Genomic DNA, 15,531 nt, shown 5'->3' with positions numbered 1-15,531 from the left:
GAAAACTTGCTCTGAACCTCAGGCTGCTCATCTGTCCCACAATTTGTCACACTTCTCATCCCCTGCTCAGGAGAGGGCAACTTCCTCCATGTTGTGTTAAACCACTAGACCCACACACAACATTTTGTCCTTCTCCTTTTTCTACAAAAATGTAATTGCCCTGAGAATTTTGCCACCATGTTACTGAAGATTTGAGGGTGTCACACGGGAGGGGCCACTGGTTTTACCAACTGAGAAGGTAGAACTCCCCACCTTCCAAACTCCAAGTTCTTGACCTGTGATCCCTCTCCCCAGGCTTCTGGGAAAGTCATTCAGGGGGTCTCCCTGCCTCTTCCTGCCCCAACCCACGGTTTTCTTGCAGGGAGGAGGGCTTTCAGTCTGCCTTCCCCAGGCCCCAAAATTCCAAAGGACACACTATTCTCATTTATTTTCTCTTCCATGTGAATCTCCCAGGCCTTGTGGACCCGAGGCAGGTTAGAACTCAGGGTAGAGAAGCCCTTTCTAAGGTTCTAAGTTGGAGAGTTCTCTAGAGTGCTGAGCTCCCTGTCAAGGGAGTTAAGTCAGCTCAGTGAGGCCGTAGAGGCTCCTCCAGGGTTAAGATGTCAATCCCAGCTCTTTATTCAGCTTGGGGGTTGAAAAGGTCATGAAGCTGGGAGGCACAGAACCCATGTTTTTGGCCCCAGCTCTATTACTGTCAACATGCTGCTGCTGCTGCTGCTGCTGCTGCTAAGTCGCTTCAGTCGTGTCCGACTCTGTGCGACATGAACCTGCTCAAAATCCCGCTCCATCCCTGTTCTTCAGTTCCTTCATTTGCACAATGCAGTGAGGAGCAGAGAATGAGGAGGGCAGACTGCATGCTCTCTCAGGGTCCCTACAGCTCTGAATCACTGCAGTTTGCTGGTATCTCAAGAGTGGAAGGTGATTTCTTTTTCCTGCAGCAGAAACTGAGTGTCAAGTTTGTGGGGAATTGAGAAAGACTACATCTTAGTGCTCTGGCCTTGGGCCCAGCTGGGGCTCTGTCTGGCTGCTGCAGCGGGGATGGAGGACCCCGGACTGTCCTCTGGTCTGTGGAGAAAGTGAAGCTGGCCCTTGGTGTCCAGCATGGAGTGGGCCCAGCCACGCTGACCGGTTCTCCAGCCTGTGCAGAGAGAGGATGGCAGCAGCGCAGAGCTCGGCAGCCTCTGTCCAGGGGGCGGGGTGGGGAGCATCTCTCTGCATCCCCATGCTGCTGAGGTCACGGAGGTGAGCTCTGCTCTGTGGGTGGGACTGGGATATGGAGGTCGTTCCTGTCTGTTTTATTCTTGCAATGAGGGCTCCATGGGAGGATATGGGTACACAGGGCTCTCTCTGACTCTCATTGAGATTAGTCCAAAACTTTTCCTAAGTTCTGCAGAGATCTTTTCAATTATAGAAACAGTTAGCTGCTCAGTGGTATCCAACTCTTTGTAACCCCACAGACTGTAGTCAGCCACGTTTCCCTGTCCATGGAATTCTCCAGGCAAGAACACTGGAGTGGGTTGCCATACCCTTCTCCAGAGGATCTTCCTGACCCAGGGATCAAACCTGGGTCTCTTGCATTTCAGGCAGAGTCTTTACCATCTGCACCACCAGGAAAGCCCAAGAATACTGGAAAGGGTCGCCATGTCCTCCTTCAGGGGATCTTCCCGACGCAGGGCTTGAACCCACATCTCTCTTTTACATCATTTGCATTGCCAAGCAGGTTCTCCTAGTGTCACCTGGGAAGTCTCTTTTTAATTATCAGTAACATTAAAAACAAAAACAAAAAGACAAAACAGCTCCCACATGCCAGGTTCTGTGTTGGGCACTGAGGTATAGCAGTGAATAAGAAATGGCTGTGGGACTTCTCTGATGGACCTGTGGTTAAGACTGCATGCTTCCAGTGCGGCGGATGTGGGTTCAATCCCTGGTCAGGGAACTAAGATTCCATATGTCATGCAGCACAGCCAAAAATAAAGAGAAAGAAATAGCCTTTAGCTCCAGCCCTGTAGTGCACCCCACCATCCACTTCTGCTAGTTTCTGGGACCCCACCAATGTGCAGCACACCTTCCCTGCCATCCAGCCAGGCGAGGAGAGACCTGAGAGTGTTTAGAGCCGGAGGGATTCTACCTCGTGGCCAGGAAGTTCCCTCAGGCCCCCGAGGAGCCTCTAAAGCAGCACAGCATTGACCTAAAAGACCACCCACTCTTCCTGGAGGTGAGAAGTGCTTGAACGCAGGGTCAGCTGTGGCCATGATCTGGAGGGACTGAACGTGGCAAAGGCAGAGTGACTGATGCCTGGGGAGACCAAACCAGTGGGATCCAAGTCAAGCACAATGCAAGGGGACTCTGCGTACAAGTCAGAAGGAACATCATTCAGAGCAGTGATGCAGTCAAAAGTGCTGAAAACTAAATCAGCCTATGGTTTAAGCCTGAAGAATTGGTGACTACAAGTTTTTTGCTTTTGACTGGATCTATGAATAACAGGGAAGCAAAGCAGCGGTCTCTTTCACACCACTTAATGTGTCCTTGGGTACGGCTCTACGTTCCATGGATTTGGAAACAGTGGGATTAATCTGTCCTTCCTAAAATACTTGCCAATAAAAGACTTTGAAAACTGGGGAAAAGAAAGATAGAAAGAAAGAGAAAGAAAGAAAGGAGGGAAGGAGGGAAGAAAGAGACAAGGAAGGAGGGAAGGGAAGAAGGAAGGAAGGGAGGAAGGAAGAGACAAGCATTATGATACAAGGCAGTCTATTCTCTGACAGGAGCCCACAGAAGGCTTCGGGACAGAGGGAATTGGTACCCAGATGTGGCAGAGCCAGACAAAAATTCTGAAGTCTAAGCAAGAATTTGCTAGATTAAGGGAATGTAGGGATGAAACTGGCCTGTTCTGGGGAGAAGGAGCAATGCCTGCAGAAGCCTATCATAGGGAGAGGGTAGGGTTCATTCTGAGCCCTGCAGGGGCTGTTTCTTTCACTCGAAAGACTGGTGTAGAGCAAGAAATAGGAGTTGGGGAGGAGTGTTCAGGACATGGGAAGGAACTGAGGCTGGAAAGGAAGGGCCCAGAATCAGGCAGGGTCCGGAACCATGAAGGTGGAGGAGGCTGAATATTATCCTGCAGTGGGAGCCAGTGAGAGCTTTTGGCTGGAGTGACATGGTTGCATATGTAATTAGACATGTCAGCCATGCTGTGTGGAAGATGGACAAGAGGGAGAGGGGTCTGGGGACCAGTTGGGAGACTGGTTCAGTGAATCAGACGCAGGAGGAGGATGGATGGGCTGCAGTAGTAGAAACAGAACTGGAGATAAATAGTGAGACTGTGGAGGTGGAATCAACAGGACCTTCGTTCCCATGAACTCTGAATTCTGAATCCTTTAATTTTCCAAATTCACTGTATCTTTTAAGCCATTCAATCATTACATCCACCAACACAGTGACAGTAAAGGAACTAATATGGAATCATTTAGGTTTTATTTGTGCAGCTTTGGAAATTGGTCTTACCACCCCACCACCTATCATGACATTATAGGAAATCAGAACTTTGGATCATCAGAACCTGTATAACTTTGCCTCACTTAGTCAATATAGCCTAAAGCAGAGAAACCTGATATTTTAGTTATCTGAGTTGCAGCTGGTCACCAAGATCTGGTCTCTCTTATCTCTGGCATCACCCTGCACATGGTTGTCTGCATGACAGTCAGAAAGCTCTTTCTAAAATGAAAATTGGATCTTGCCTTAAAATTCCATGGTAGTGCCAGGGTTCCTCTGTCCTCTCTCAGCACCCTGTCCCTCAGTGGGCTTTGTCCACACCCAAGGATGCCACCTCTGTGCTATTTATTCTCAAATACATCTCATGGTCAGAATGCTATCCTGATTTTCAGCCTCCAGATTTTACCTAACAGCCTTAACTTGATCTTCCATCAGACCCCTGTCACCCAAACCCCGCATCTCCTAAGGCTTCCCAGTGTTGTAAATGCTGCTACTAGCCGGGGGAAATCATCCCTGGTCATCATTTTTCCTCTCTCTTACCTCCATGCTAAAATCACTCTGATTTACCTGCTTCTCTCCAACTCTGCTTTCAAGGCCCCCACCCTCAAATCTAAACCCCCATGTTCTCTTGCTGGCATCCCTTCAGGAATCTTCTGTCTGGAATCCCTGCTCCTGTCTTGCTGTTCTCTATGCCAATCTTCACACAGCAGCCAAAAGGAACCTGTTTTTAAAAGATTTAAAAAAATATATGAATCATTTTTAAAGTCTTTATTGAATTTGGTACAGCGTTGCTTCTACCTTATGTTTTGACTTTTTAGCTGAGAGTTATGTGAGATCCTAGCTCCCTGTGTGCTGTGCTGTGCTCAGTCGCTCAGTCATGTCCAGCTCTTTGCAACCCAATGGGTTGTGGCCCGAAGGCTTTCTGTCCATGGGATTCTCCAGGTAAGCTCCTGGAGTGGGTTGCCATTTCCTCCCCCAGGGGATCTTCCCAACCCAGGGACTGACCCCGAGTCTCCTGTGTCTCCCACACTGGCAGAAGGATTTTTTTTTTTTTTTTTTTTTACCACTGAGTCACCTGGGAAGACTTCTAGCTCTCTAACCAGTGTTCAAACCCACACCCCCTGCATTGGAGGGCGAAGTCCCAACCACTGGACCACCAGAGAAGTTCCCACAGGGACTTTTTAAAACATAAAATGGATCATGCCATTCTCCATCCCTCTGCTGAAAATCAAGTATCACTTCCCACTTCTCGTAAAACATCATCCAAAGTTGACAGGGCCCAGTATGATCTGGCCCTTGCATACCTGTGTTGCATTTGTAGCGTATCGTCAGCTATGCCAGAACTACATTTCCCAGAATTCCCTCTGCTGCATACCCCAGGTGTGCAAGGTACATGGAGAGGGTTTGCTGGAGGTTTAGAAGGAGGAAGTGAAACAGCAGTCTTCTACACTCCACGCGCAGGGTCCAGACAGTGACTGGGCAGTCTACACTACCTTTTTTGTTTTCTTGAACATGTGACGTGCCTCCACTTCTTAGCCTTTATGTGTGCGCTCTCCCCTGGATGCTCTGCTTCAGTCTCTGCCTTAACACTCCTGTTCTTTCCACAGGTTTCAGGCCTGTTAAGTTTTCTCATGGCACTAAATACTTCTTTTTTTCATAGCTCTTAATGGTTTGTAGGGTCTTTTCCAATGAGTCATTTCTTCGCATCAGGTGGCCAAAGTATTGGAGTGTCAGCTTCAGCATCAGTCCTTCCAATGAGTATGCAGGGTTGATTTCCTTTAAGATCGTCTGGATTGATCTCCTTGCTGTCCAAGGGACTCTCAAGAGTCTTCTCCAACACCACAGTTCAAAAGCATCAATTCTTCAGTGCTCAGCCTTACTTGTGGTCCAACTCTCACATCCGTACATGACTACTGGAAAACCCAATAAAAAGTCAGACACAACTGAGCTACTGAACAACAATGGTTTGTGGGATGTTTTGTATGTGCACGTATATATGCTGTGACCGTTTCTATCACGTGTCTCCCCAGCAGACCATGACTTTCTTGTGGGCAGAGGCCACATCTGATCACTTCACCTCATGTAGCCCCGCCTACGAGGAGTGGGTGTGCCATAGTTGTTCTTTCATGATGACTCATTTAATAATTGAATGAAACAAAGAATGAGTAAACAAAGGGAAAAAAGAAAGGAAGAAGGAAAAAAGTAAAGGATGAAGGAGGGAGAGAGAATGGAAGGGAGAGAGAGAAGAAAATAAAAACAGGTCTTATTGTGCAATTTTCAGCTAAATTACCACTTCCCCAGGAGGCTGGGTTAGGGGCCCCTCTGGGTTCCTCCGTGCCACATCCCTTCTCATACTGGATCCTGAGTATCTCTTGCTTTTTCCTCTCCCTCACCAGACTGTAAGCTCTCTGAGGTGGGGCCTAGGCAAGAGGAGTGCAATGAATGTGTGGTGAAGGAGCTGGACTCTTGGGAAGCCTAAGGTTCTCTGCCTGGCATTCCTTCCAGGTCTTTTTTACCATAAATACCCAACTCACCCCCAAGGCTCAGCTCTCCCTCTCCCCAGAGTCTTCACTGTTATTTGAATAGCCATGCTTCCCTGGCCTCCCCTTCTCCATCCAGCAATGTCCAGATGCCCTTCCCACCAACCTTCCAGAACAGACCCCGCTCAGCCTGCCAGAGGACGGGCCTCTGGGGCAGTAAAGGCTCACTCAGGACATGGGTCAGACTGATTTTTTTTCCAAGGGTGTTCTTCCTTCCAAATGCTTCCCCAGTGATTGAAGGATTTGCCTGAAATAACAAAGGTCACTGGGCCAAAATAACCCAGCTGAACAGAAGGGAGGGCTCAGGCAAATCATGGGTTCTCTGGGTTCTGGGGAACACGACTCCCTCCATGGCCAGCACTCTCAGTTCTGCCCCTGTGGGGTGTCCTAGAGCATACCCTGCTCTCTGTCTCCTCCCAAGTCAGTGCTTTCCCCACCCCTGAACCCCCGCGAAGCCCTGGGGTTAACTTGCCTTCAGTAAAATGGCTGCCTGTGGTCCAGAGTTCCAATCTTTATGTTGTTTGGTTGCTAAGTTGTGTCTGACTCTTTTGCGACCCCATGAACTGTGGCCTGCTAGACTCCTCTATCTATGGGATTTCCCAGGCAAGAATACTGGAGTTGGTTGCCATTTCCTTCGCGAGGGGATCTTCCCCACCCAGGGATCGAACTCATATCTTCTGCATTATAGGCAGATTCTTTACCACTGAGCCACCTGCGGAGCCCCCCAAATATCCAGTCCTTATACTTCATTCATTCATCCATTTACTCACATACATTCCTTCCAGGCTGGGCACTAGGGGTACAAGATGAACAATCTCTGACTAGACGAGAGGCACGGAAACAATCAGAGCCTCGTATGACAGATGGGATCACAGGGGGCCAAAGAGGGACACAGGGGACAAGGGAGCATCTTCTGCAGAAGTGACATCTACGCGGACACCTGAAGGATTCTAGGCTTTGGCCAGGCAGAGGGGCAGGTGTTCCCAGCACTGAGAACAGCAAGTCAGGCTCACAAGCAGAAGTGAGCACTCGATGGGGACGACCTCACAAAGGGACTTAGAAGGCCACGATGAGAAACGAACTTCCTCAAGGGGCAGTGGAGAGCCACCTACAGGTCCATGTCTATCTAACTGTGAACCGGAACTGACCACCCTGCCCTTGGTCAGGTGTGGAGAGCAGCCTCTTAGTGCCTATCCTGCTCTTATCTCACTGTGGGTCCCAGGGCCTGTCCTTCCCACCCCAGATCTCAGCCTCCTCCACATCCATGCTGCTTCATTTAGATAATGAGGCCCTGGGATGAAAGTCTTCTCCAGCTCTGAGATGCTCCTGTCCTGGGACATTCTCTTTCATTAATTAGCTAATCGATTACATAACATTTTCCGAGCACAGATCTGACAGCTGGCAGGCATTTTATGAGGAGACGGGGATCCCAGTGCTGTCCTGCAGGAGCTCACAGTGTGCTGGGGGGCAGATCATTGGAGCTGGACCCACAGCACAAAGCAGAGTAAGTTCAGAGCTGTGGGAGCCGAGTGGAGCCAGTGATTCATTCTCCCTCAGGGGCCCGGGGGCGGCTTCAGAAAGGAGGCGCTGATGATCCGGTCCTTGAAGGCTACGCTGGGGAACGAAGATAGGGCCTGCTTTGTTCAGGGAGAATGAGTCACCTGGGGGCCGGAGGCAGGAAATGAGGCCTGGACACAGGTAGCTAGCAGGCCCCTGGGGGCCCTGAATGCCCCGAGAATGTGCTCTGGCCTCTACAGGGCAAGGGGAGGCCCAGGAACACTGAGGAGGGGGTTGAGCTCTTCCCTGTGTCTTTGGGATCCTGGAGCAGACTTTGCTTCAGTGACTGGAGTCAGTTCCTGTTGTGCAAATGAGAAAGGAGGGGTAATCTTAGGGACCCAGCTATTGGTCAGGCTGTGAGCCAGGTGGCTGAAATACATATCTTCGCTATTTTAACCCTGAGGAGAACTCTCTTAGATAGAAATGCTAATTCAGTTTTTAAGGGAGGAAACGGAAGCTCAGAGCTTAAAGCCCCCGGTGTGATGTGGCACAGTGAGAAGGTGGTGAAGCTGGGACCACACCTATATCCCTTCAGCCTGACCCCAGAGCTCTGCCCCTCCCACCAGCCACCCCTGATTGCTCCGAACCAGCCTTGGGCTCCACCAGACCCAGCGCCTACACCCAAGTGCTCTGTCCCAGATGTTTCCGGCCTTGGGTGATGCTGGGGTGTGGAGGGGAGTGAGTGTCGGCAGAGAAGGAGACCAAGTGCCCCCTTCTGTCCTGTCACTGGACACCCTCCAAGAATGGGCACCAGGCTCCCCACTGGCCCGGGGGGGAATAAACTCTTGAACTCGCCCCAGAGATAAAAAGTGCTATCTCCTCCTAGGCCTGAGTGTCGGCAGATGGGGACTCTCGGGCGCACCTCCGGCTGCCTCCATCCACAGCTGTGAGGAGAAGCTGTCTGAAGAGGGTGGGAAGGGGACCCCTTGGGCCCTGCCCTCCCCTGGAGATGCCCCATCGCTTGCTTCTTTAGGGTCCACTGCACAGACCCCCAGTCCTGCAGAGCCTAGAGTGGGGGTGCAAGACTCGAGGGAGCTGTGAGGTCACATCCCGGCTCTGCTACTTCTGGGAGATGGGTTTATAAGCAGACTTCTTTGAGCCTCAGCTTCTTCATCTGTAAAATGGGGATGATGACCTCTCCCAGGGGCCAAGTGATACCAGTACCTGGAACAGAGCGAGCTCTTTGCAAACAGAAGATCATTACAGAGCAGAGATAGAAGGGAGCCTGACTGCCTGGGTTCAAGTGCCCAGCTCTGCATCTTCAGCTGTGGGAACTTATGGAAATTTTTCTTCAACTCAGCCTTGGTTTCCTCTTCTAGAAAATGAGGATTGTGAGACTGACCTGGCTAATTCAGGCAAGTATCCAGGACAATGCCTGGCACAGTGGTGGGTACTATGTGAGCACTGGTTGTTTATTTTTAGCGTTTCTCTCTACTTCAGGCACTGATCCTCCTCGACCCTCTCTGCTCTGGGAAGCACCACTGTTTCTCAGTCTCCCTTTCTTCCCGGGGCAAAGCTCTCTCACACCCATATTCTCTCTCCCTTCTCAGAGGATGGGAAGCTCAGTGATCCCTTTCCAGGGTTTGGGGAGGGACTGAGGCTGATGGGACACAGGCTTTGTGGCCCAGCTTGAGTGAGTGGGCTCCATTATTCCGTCTCCCACAGCGCCTGCCCTGTGCTGGAGAACAGACCGTGCTTTCCCTGATCCTACAGACAAAATGCCACAGTGGTGATTCATGGACTCGGGATCCCAGAAAGCCAGGGCTGAAAGGGGCCCCAGAGGGTACCCCGCCTGTTCCACATCCATGCCCCTTGCCCCTGGTCTCCTGATAGAGGGTATCAGACCTCCAATGTCATCTCAGGGTAGCAAGATTCAATCAGTCTCCCCTGCTGCTGGGACTAATGCCCAAGGACCACTAGGCCTGGCTCTCCCAGGCCTGGGGGTGAGCCTGTGTGTCCCTCTGCAGCCACAGCTGGGCAGACCGGCTCTGAGCCTTTGCTATTTGAGGGCTGTTTTGATAACCTCTTACCATTCCTCCCCCTCCTGCAAAGCCCCACCTGATCACCCCACACCCGGGGCCTCCTCTTATCTCCTCACTCTAAGCTCTCCATCCATTACTGTGCATGAGTTTTATCTGAGTCTCCACGGAATGGGATTGATTTTCTATGAATAATTGGAATAGCTGGCTGGTGACCCAGTGTTGCTGCCACCAGGGTGGCTGGGGCTTCAAAGCTCCCATCCAGCTCTTCCCCTCTCTCCATTCCCATGGCTGTTATCTGGTCCAGGCCACTCTGACCTTTGGCTTGGATCATGGTTACAGCTTTCTGACTGCTCTTTCTGCCTGGCTTACAGCTCCTTCCCTCCCACCCCCATCTTCCACTCCCAGCCATCTTCTTTAGAGCAGCCAGATCCATCTGTAAAAGCTCAAACCCTTCCCTTGGCTTGTCATTTAGGGCCTTTCTGATCAAATCCCAATTTAACTTTTTGGCCCATGGATAAATATTCATCCTTGTGTTCCCTAAGCACAATCAAGTCTTCTTTCAAGTTGCTCACTCTGGGGGTGTTCGTTCATTCTTCAATCACTTTTGAACACCTGTCTTATCCAGGCCCTCTGTGGGCCACCAAGAATGAAGACAGGAATAAGGCATAGACCTGTCTTTAGAGAGCACATGAGCTAGCCAAAGAGGCAGGTGTATAAACTGGTCATCTGTACTGGAGTGAAATAGGTAAGGTGTCTAGGGAAGCACAGGTTTGGAGGGGGTGAAGGAGTGGAGCTATGAGAGCCTAGAGAGTCCTATTCCAGCATGGAGTTAGTAGGGAAGACTTCCTGGAGGAGAGGGCATTGACTGAGGTCTTGAAGGATGGGAAAACTGGCCACATAGAGTAAAGGTAATTTTCCTGTTAGGCAAAGCTGACTTCTTGAACCAGACCAGTTCAAATACTGCATCCTTTAAGAATTCTTCCTTGTATAAGGGATGTCATATGATATCTCCCCTTCTCTGTCTGACTTAACTTCACTCAGTATGACACTCTGTAGGTCTACCCATGTGGCTGCAAATGGCATTTTCCATTCTTTTTAATGGCTGGGTAATATTCCATATGTATTCCTTATATGTGGAATCTAAAAATAAACTACACAAATGAACTTACAAAACAGAAGAGACTCACAGAGTTAGAAAATAAACTTCTGGTTACCAGAGGGACAGGGATAGTTAGGGGGGTTGGGCAAGTCATATACATACTGCTGTATTCAAAACAGATAACCAACAAGGACCTACTGTATAGCATATGGAACTCTACTCAGTGTTATGTGCCAGCCTGGATGGGAAGATGGTCTGGGGGAGAATGGATATACGTATATGTACAGCTGAGTCCCTTCACTGTTCAGCTGAAACGATCACAACATTGTTAATGAGCTATACCCCAATACAAAATAAAAAGTTTAAAGTTTGAAAAAAAAAAAAAGAAATCTTTCTTAATTGGAAATACCTACACTGCCCTCGATCCGGGCTGGCCTCATGAGTATGCAGCTCACAGAGTCCCTTAGAAGAGCCCATATGCTTGGTTTAATCTTCTGCTGTTGCTGTCTGAAATTATTTAGAATTCCAGTAATTCACATCTTCAGTAAGTCCCTCCAAATTCTATAACTGATCCTGCCTCCCTCAACTCTTGTCACATTCAGCCTTGTGTTATGGTTGTACCCCCTCCCCAACCAAATGGCATATCCTTTCCCTGGGGACCATCTACAACTCCAGGTGGATCTGATTCATCCCTGATCTCAGGGTCTAGCACCGAGGTGGGCACCAAAGAGCCTCTGTGAAAATCTTGGTGAAGGCAATGAGACTCCACTGGAGCCTAGTCTTTTCATCAGAGCCATAACAGCATCCCATGGGAGAGAGCGTAGTACCCTTGCATACACTCCAGAAATTCAGACAAAAGGCATGGCTGTGGCTGCAGGCGGCAGGAAGTGCTCCCTCCAGGACCCACCACTGCTCTCCTGTCAAATGTCCCCTCTCAGTCCCCCCTGAGTTTTAGTCTCAATTCTTGGTGTACTGATACCCTCCCCTCTCTGGGCCTCTGGGCATAACAGAGAGAAGCTGGGAGGTAGAATGACAGCATCTTAATTTCCCTGCTAATTACAAGTGCTGGGAAGAGAGGTGCTAAATGCCAGATAATTACCGAGGAGGAGACACGTGCCAGACTCCTGGCTGCTCTCAGCCCCAGGAATTTCACTTTAATGGTTTTCTTTTCTTCTCCTTTTTTTTTTTTTAAAGATAAAAAGAGTTAAGTCCTGGCTTTCTCTCTTTTTGGGCTTAGGAGTTAAAGAAAGCAGTCCCTTTCCTAAAGCCTGTCCTTATCAGGGACCTAGCCACAGACCCTCCACACTGGCTTTGGAAGAAGGTCTAAGGATCACAACTGTGTACAAACACAGTTTGTACTTGAGTCAGGCTGTGGGTGTGGAATGGGGTGGGTAGAAGGAGGAGCCCCAGGCTTCTCCTCCCTGCTTGCTACCTGGAGACACACACATCACCACCACCACCATCACCACTGTGGCTCCACCTTTGAGAATGGGAAGCCCAAGCTGCAGTCTTGTTCAGGGATGCAGGCAGGAGCAGGCAGGGAGGGTCCCCTGTGGTCTCCTGCTGGGACTCTGCCACTCATCCCGAGGGCAGGGGGCGGAGTGCGGTGTCACCCAGTTGCTTGGCCCCACTCCCATGCCCCGATGCCTGCCAGTTTCAGTCGTAACTTGAAAGGCTCCCAACAGGAAGCTATTAAGTTGATGAGCATTCTTGTGGTCCTGGATTGATACAGCGACGCTGTTTCGTAAAGCTGTTGTAATTTCCATAATAACATTTTCCTCTTCTTAAATAAACTTGGACCCCAGCCCAAAGAATGTGGCTGGCTTTGCCTGGGGAATTCAGGACCTGAGACTGTGGGGGGAACACTCCCTGGAAAGGTGGGAAAGGAAGGGACGCCCCAGGGGCTGGGACTCAGAGCGGCCAGTGGAGTCCAGCTGAGCAGAGGACCCATAACAGCCCTGGGCTGGGCCAGAGCCCCTCCATCCTTCGGGGTGTATTCCTCTTATAATACAGGAAGGCAGCCAAGGCAGTGGCCGTGAATACGGACCCTAGGTTTTCATTATAGGACCACTGTATAGTACTTCTGTAGTCCTGGGTAAGTCACTTAACCTCTCTGTGCTTCAGTTTCCTCATCTGAAAAATAGGGATAATAAATGTACGTAACTTACAGGTACATTGTGAAGATTAAATAAGATAATATATGTAAAGTGCCTCCAAAGAGTACCTGGTGAAAAGCATGTACTCAACATATCTTTCAAAGAGAGCCACACAAATGACTGCATCTCATAGATAGCTTTATAATTCTAAGTTTCTCAGGTTCTGGAATTAGGGAATAATAAAACTTCAGCATTTTTAAGGCACTGAGTTTTAAAACTCTTAAGATCATATAGTAATGGAATCTAATAATAATGAGCAATGTGAAGTCTTAGATTCACAGAATCCTAGACCATGAAACAAAATGATATTCACATCTTCAGGTCTTCAAGGTCAGCCCGACACTGGGCATCAAGTGGCTGCTCCCACATCCTCATAACCATGAGTTTTCTACCTCCAAAAGTCGCCTCCCAGGAAGTTAATACTGAGTAAAGATCTGCCTAAATTGCCAGCCCGCATTGGTCCTATTTCTCTCTGGGCCACCAGAGTGTCTCTGCTTCCTCTTCCCACGAGAGCCCTGAGAGGTTGGGAGAGATGGAGACATCAGGTTTACCCAATGCCTGCTCTTCCCGGAGCTGCTTTCTCTTAGAACGAAGGCCTCCATCATGTCAGTGATGGGCTGCCTTGGTCTGACTAAGCCTTGCCACCTAATGTGTCAGAGTGAACACCAGGTGAACTTGACCATGGCAGGGCTCAGAGGGACTTCTGTCATCCTCCACTATCTTTTTTTTTGACATATATATATTTTTTTCTAGTTTTATTGAGACATAGTTTTTCTAAGTTTTAAATATTAAACATTATTTCATTTAGTACATTTATATATTTCCTCCAACACTGCATTAAAAATTCCAAACTTAAAAGATGAAAGGACTATACAGTGATTCGGAGAAGGCAATGGCAACCCACTCCAGTACTCTTGCCTGGAAAATCCCATGGATGGAGGAGCCTGATACGCTGCAGTCCATGGGGTCTCGAAGAGTCGGACACGACTGAAGCGACTTAGTAGCAGCAGCAGCATATAGTGATTACCCATACATTACCTCCTAGAAGCACAAATGTTAACATTTTGGTAGATTTGCTCTATCAAGCATTTGGCCATCCATCTATCCCTCTGTCCATCCATTAAGACTGCTTACTGTGTATATGTATCTAAAGTTTTTTAATGATACATACTCTTTCAAGTTATTTTAAAAATCTGCTTTCAACATTTTTTCATGTCTCTTTTTAAAAAAATAGAAGTATGGTTGATTTACAATATTATATTAGTTTCAGGTGTATAGCACAATGATTCAGTATTTTTTATAGATGGTACTCCATGAGATACAACTGACATAGAGCAGTGTATTAGCTTCAGGTATACAGCATAATGACTTGACTTACATACATCATGAAATGATGACCACAATAGGCTTAATATCCATCATCTCATGGAGATAAAACATTAAAGAAATTGACAAAAATATTTTTTCCTTGTGTTGAGTACTCTTAGATTTACTCTAACATATAAAACTCTATATATGTTTTATATATAAGATAGTGAAAATGAATGAAGTCGCTTAGTGGTGTCCGACTCTTTGCGACCCCATGGACTATATAGTCTACCAGGCTCCTCCATCCATGGCATTTTCTAGGCAAGAACACTGGAGTGGGTTGCCATTTCCTTCTCCAGGGTTTCTTCCCAACTCAGGGATCGAACCCAGCTCTCCCGCATTGTAGGCAAATGCTTTACCATCTGAGCCACCAGGGAAGTCTATATATGACATAGAGCAGTGCTAAATTAGCTTGATCATGTTGTACATTATATCCCTAGTGCTTATAACCGGGAGTTTGTATTTTTTGACTGCCTTCATCTAATTTCCCCCTCCCCTCCAATTCCCCCTCCCCTGCCTTCCCTCCAATTCCCACTCTGGTAGCCACAAATCTGATCTCTTTTTCTATGAGTTAGTATGTTTTTGAGGTATAATTGACCTACATTATGTTAGTTTTTGGTACAAAATGGTGATTTGATATTTCTACATATTTCCAAATAACCCTCCATCTTTTTTTGACTTGGTCTAAGATCATGTTCTTTCTGGCAAGTGGGCTTCTCTGGAGCATGACTCTCAGAGCCCATTTCAGTGAATAATTACAGGAGTGAGCATGTGTGTGTGGGTGTGTGCACACGCGTGCCTTTGTGGATGCAAATGTATAGAAGCTGGGAAGGGAGCTTTGACGTTGGATCTCAGAAGCTGAGAACACGAAGACTAAAGAGGGGAAAGAAAGGAAGTGACATGACTGAAAGTCCTTCCAACGGGACACTGGTCCAGCCCTTCCCAGGAGCAGCATCCACTCAAGTCGTGGCATGTGCTGTTGGTTGGACAGGCGCCTGTTTGACACACCTTCCAACCGGTGGGCAGAACATCTACAATTCCCATGATTGCTTCAAAATTTCCCCACAACCATTTCTTTTTAGACGAGGTAGTTTGCAGGTGGGAGGTCATTAGCCCTCTGATGTCAATGTAACTTTGAATTGAGAGTGGTCCCCCAAATATAACTGGATGAGCATCTTGGTGGGGTAGGGAATGATGCTTCTGACTGTCTGGGTGTGTCCTGCATGAAGATGCCGGAACCAGCAGCAACTGGGGCCCAGATGCAGCCAGGGCTCTGCTCACAAGACACACACTTTAGCAAGGAGTTGCATCCAACCAGAGGAAAGGGCACCTTTTTCTAACAC

The 15,531-nt window shown here is 48.5% G+C and overlaps 1 long non-coding RNA gene across 1 annotated transcript in view; it reads right to left on the bottom strand.

Moving 5' to 3' along the window:
- Positions 1 to 7,418: 7,418 nt before the first annotated feature.
- The window catches only part of LOC133244626 (uncharacterized), an 11,785-nt gene continuing 3,672 nt past the window's right edge, over positions 7,419 to 15,531 (bottom strand). The window contains exon 2 of the long non-coding RNA XR_009735462.1: positions 7,419 to 7,882. This is a non-coding gene — a long non-coding RNA (uncharacterized LOC133244626). The remainder of the gene's footprint in view (positions 7,883 to 15,531) is intronic.

The sequence above is a fragment of the Bos javanicus genome, chromosome 3 (genome assembly GCF_032452875.1).
Source record: "Bos javanicus breed banteng chromosome 3, ARS-OSU_banteng_1.0, whole genome shotgun sequence".
Lineage (NCBI taxonomy): Eukaryota > Metazoa > Chordata > Mammalia > Artiodactyla > Bovidae > Bos > Bos javanicus.
Note: the sequence above shows the minus strand (reverse complement) of the source record. Positions and strands in the feature narration are given on the sequence as shown.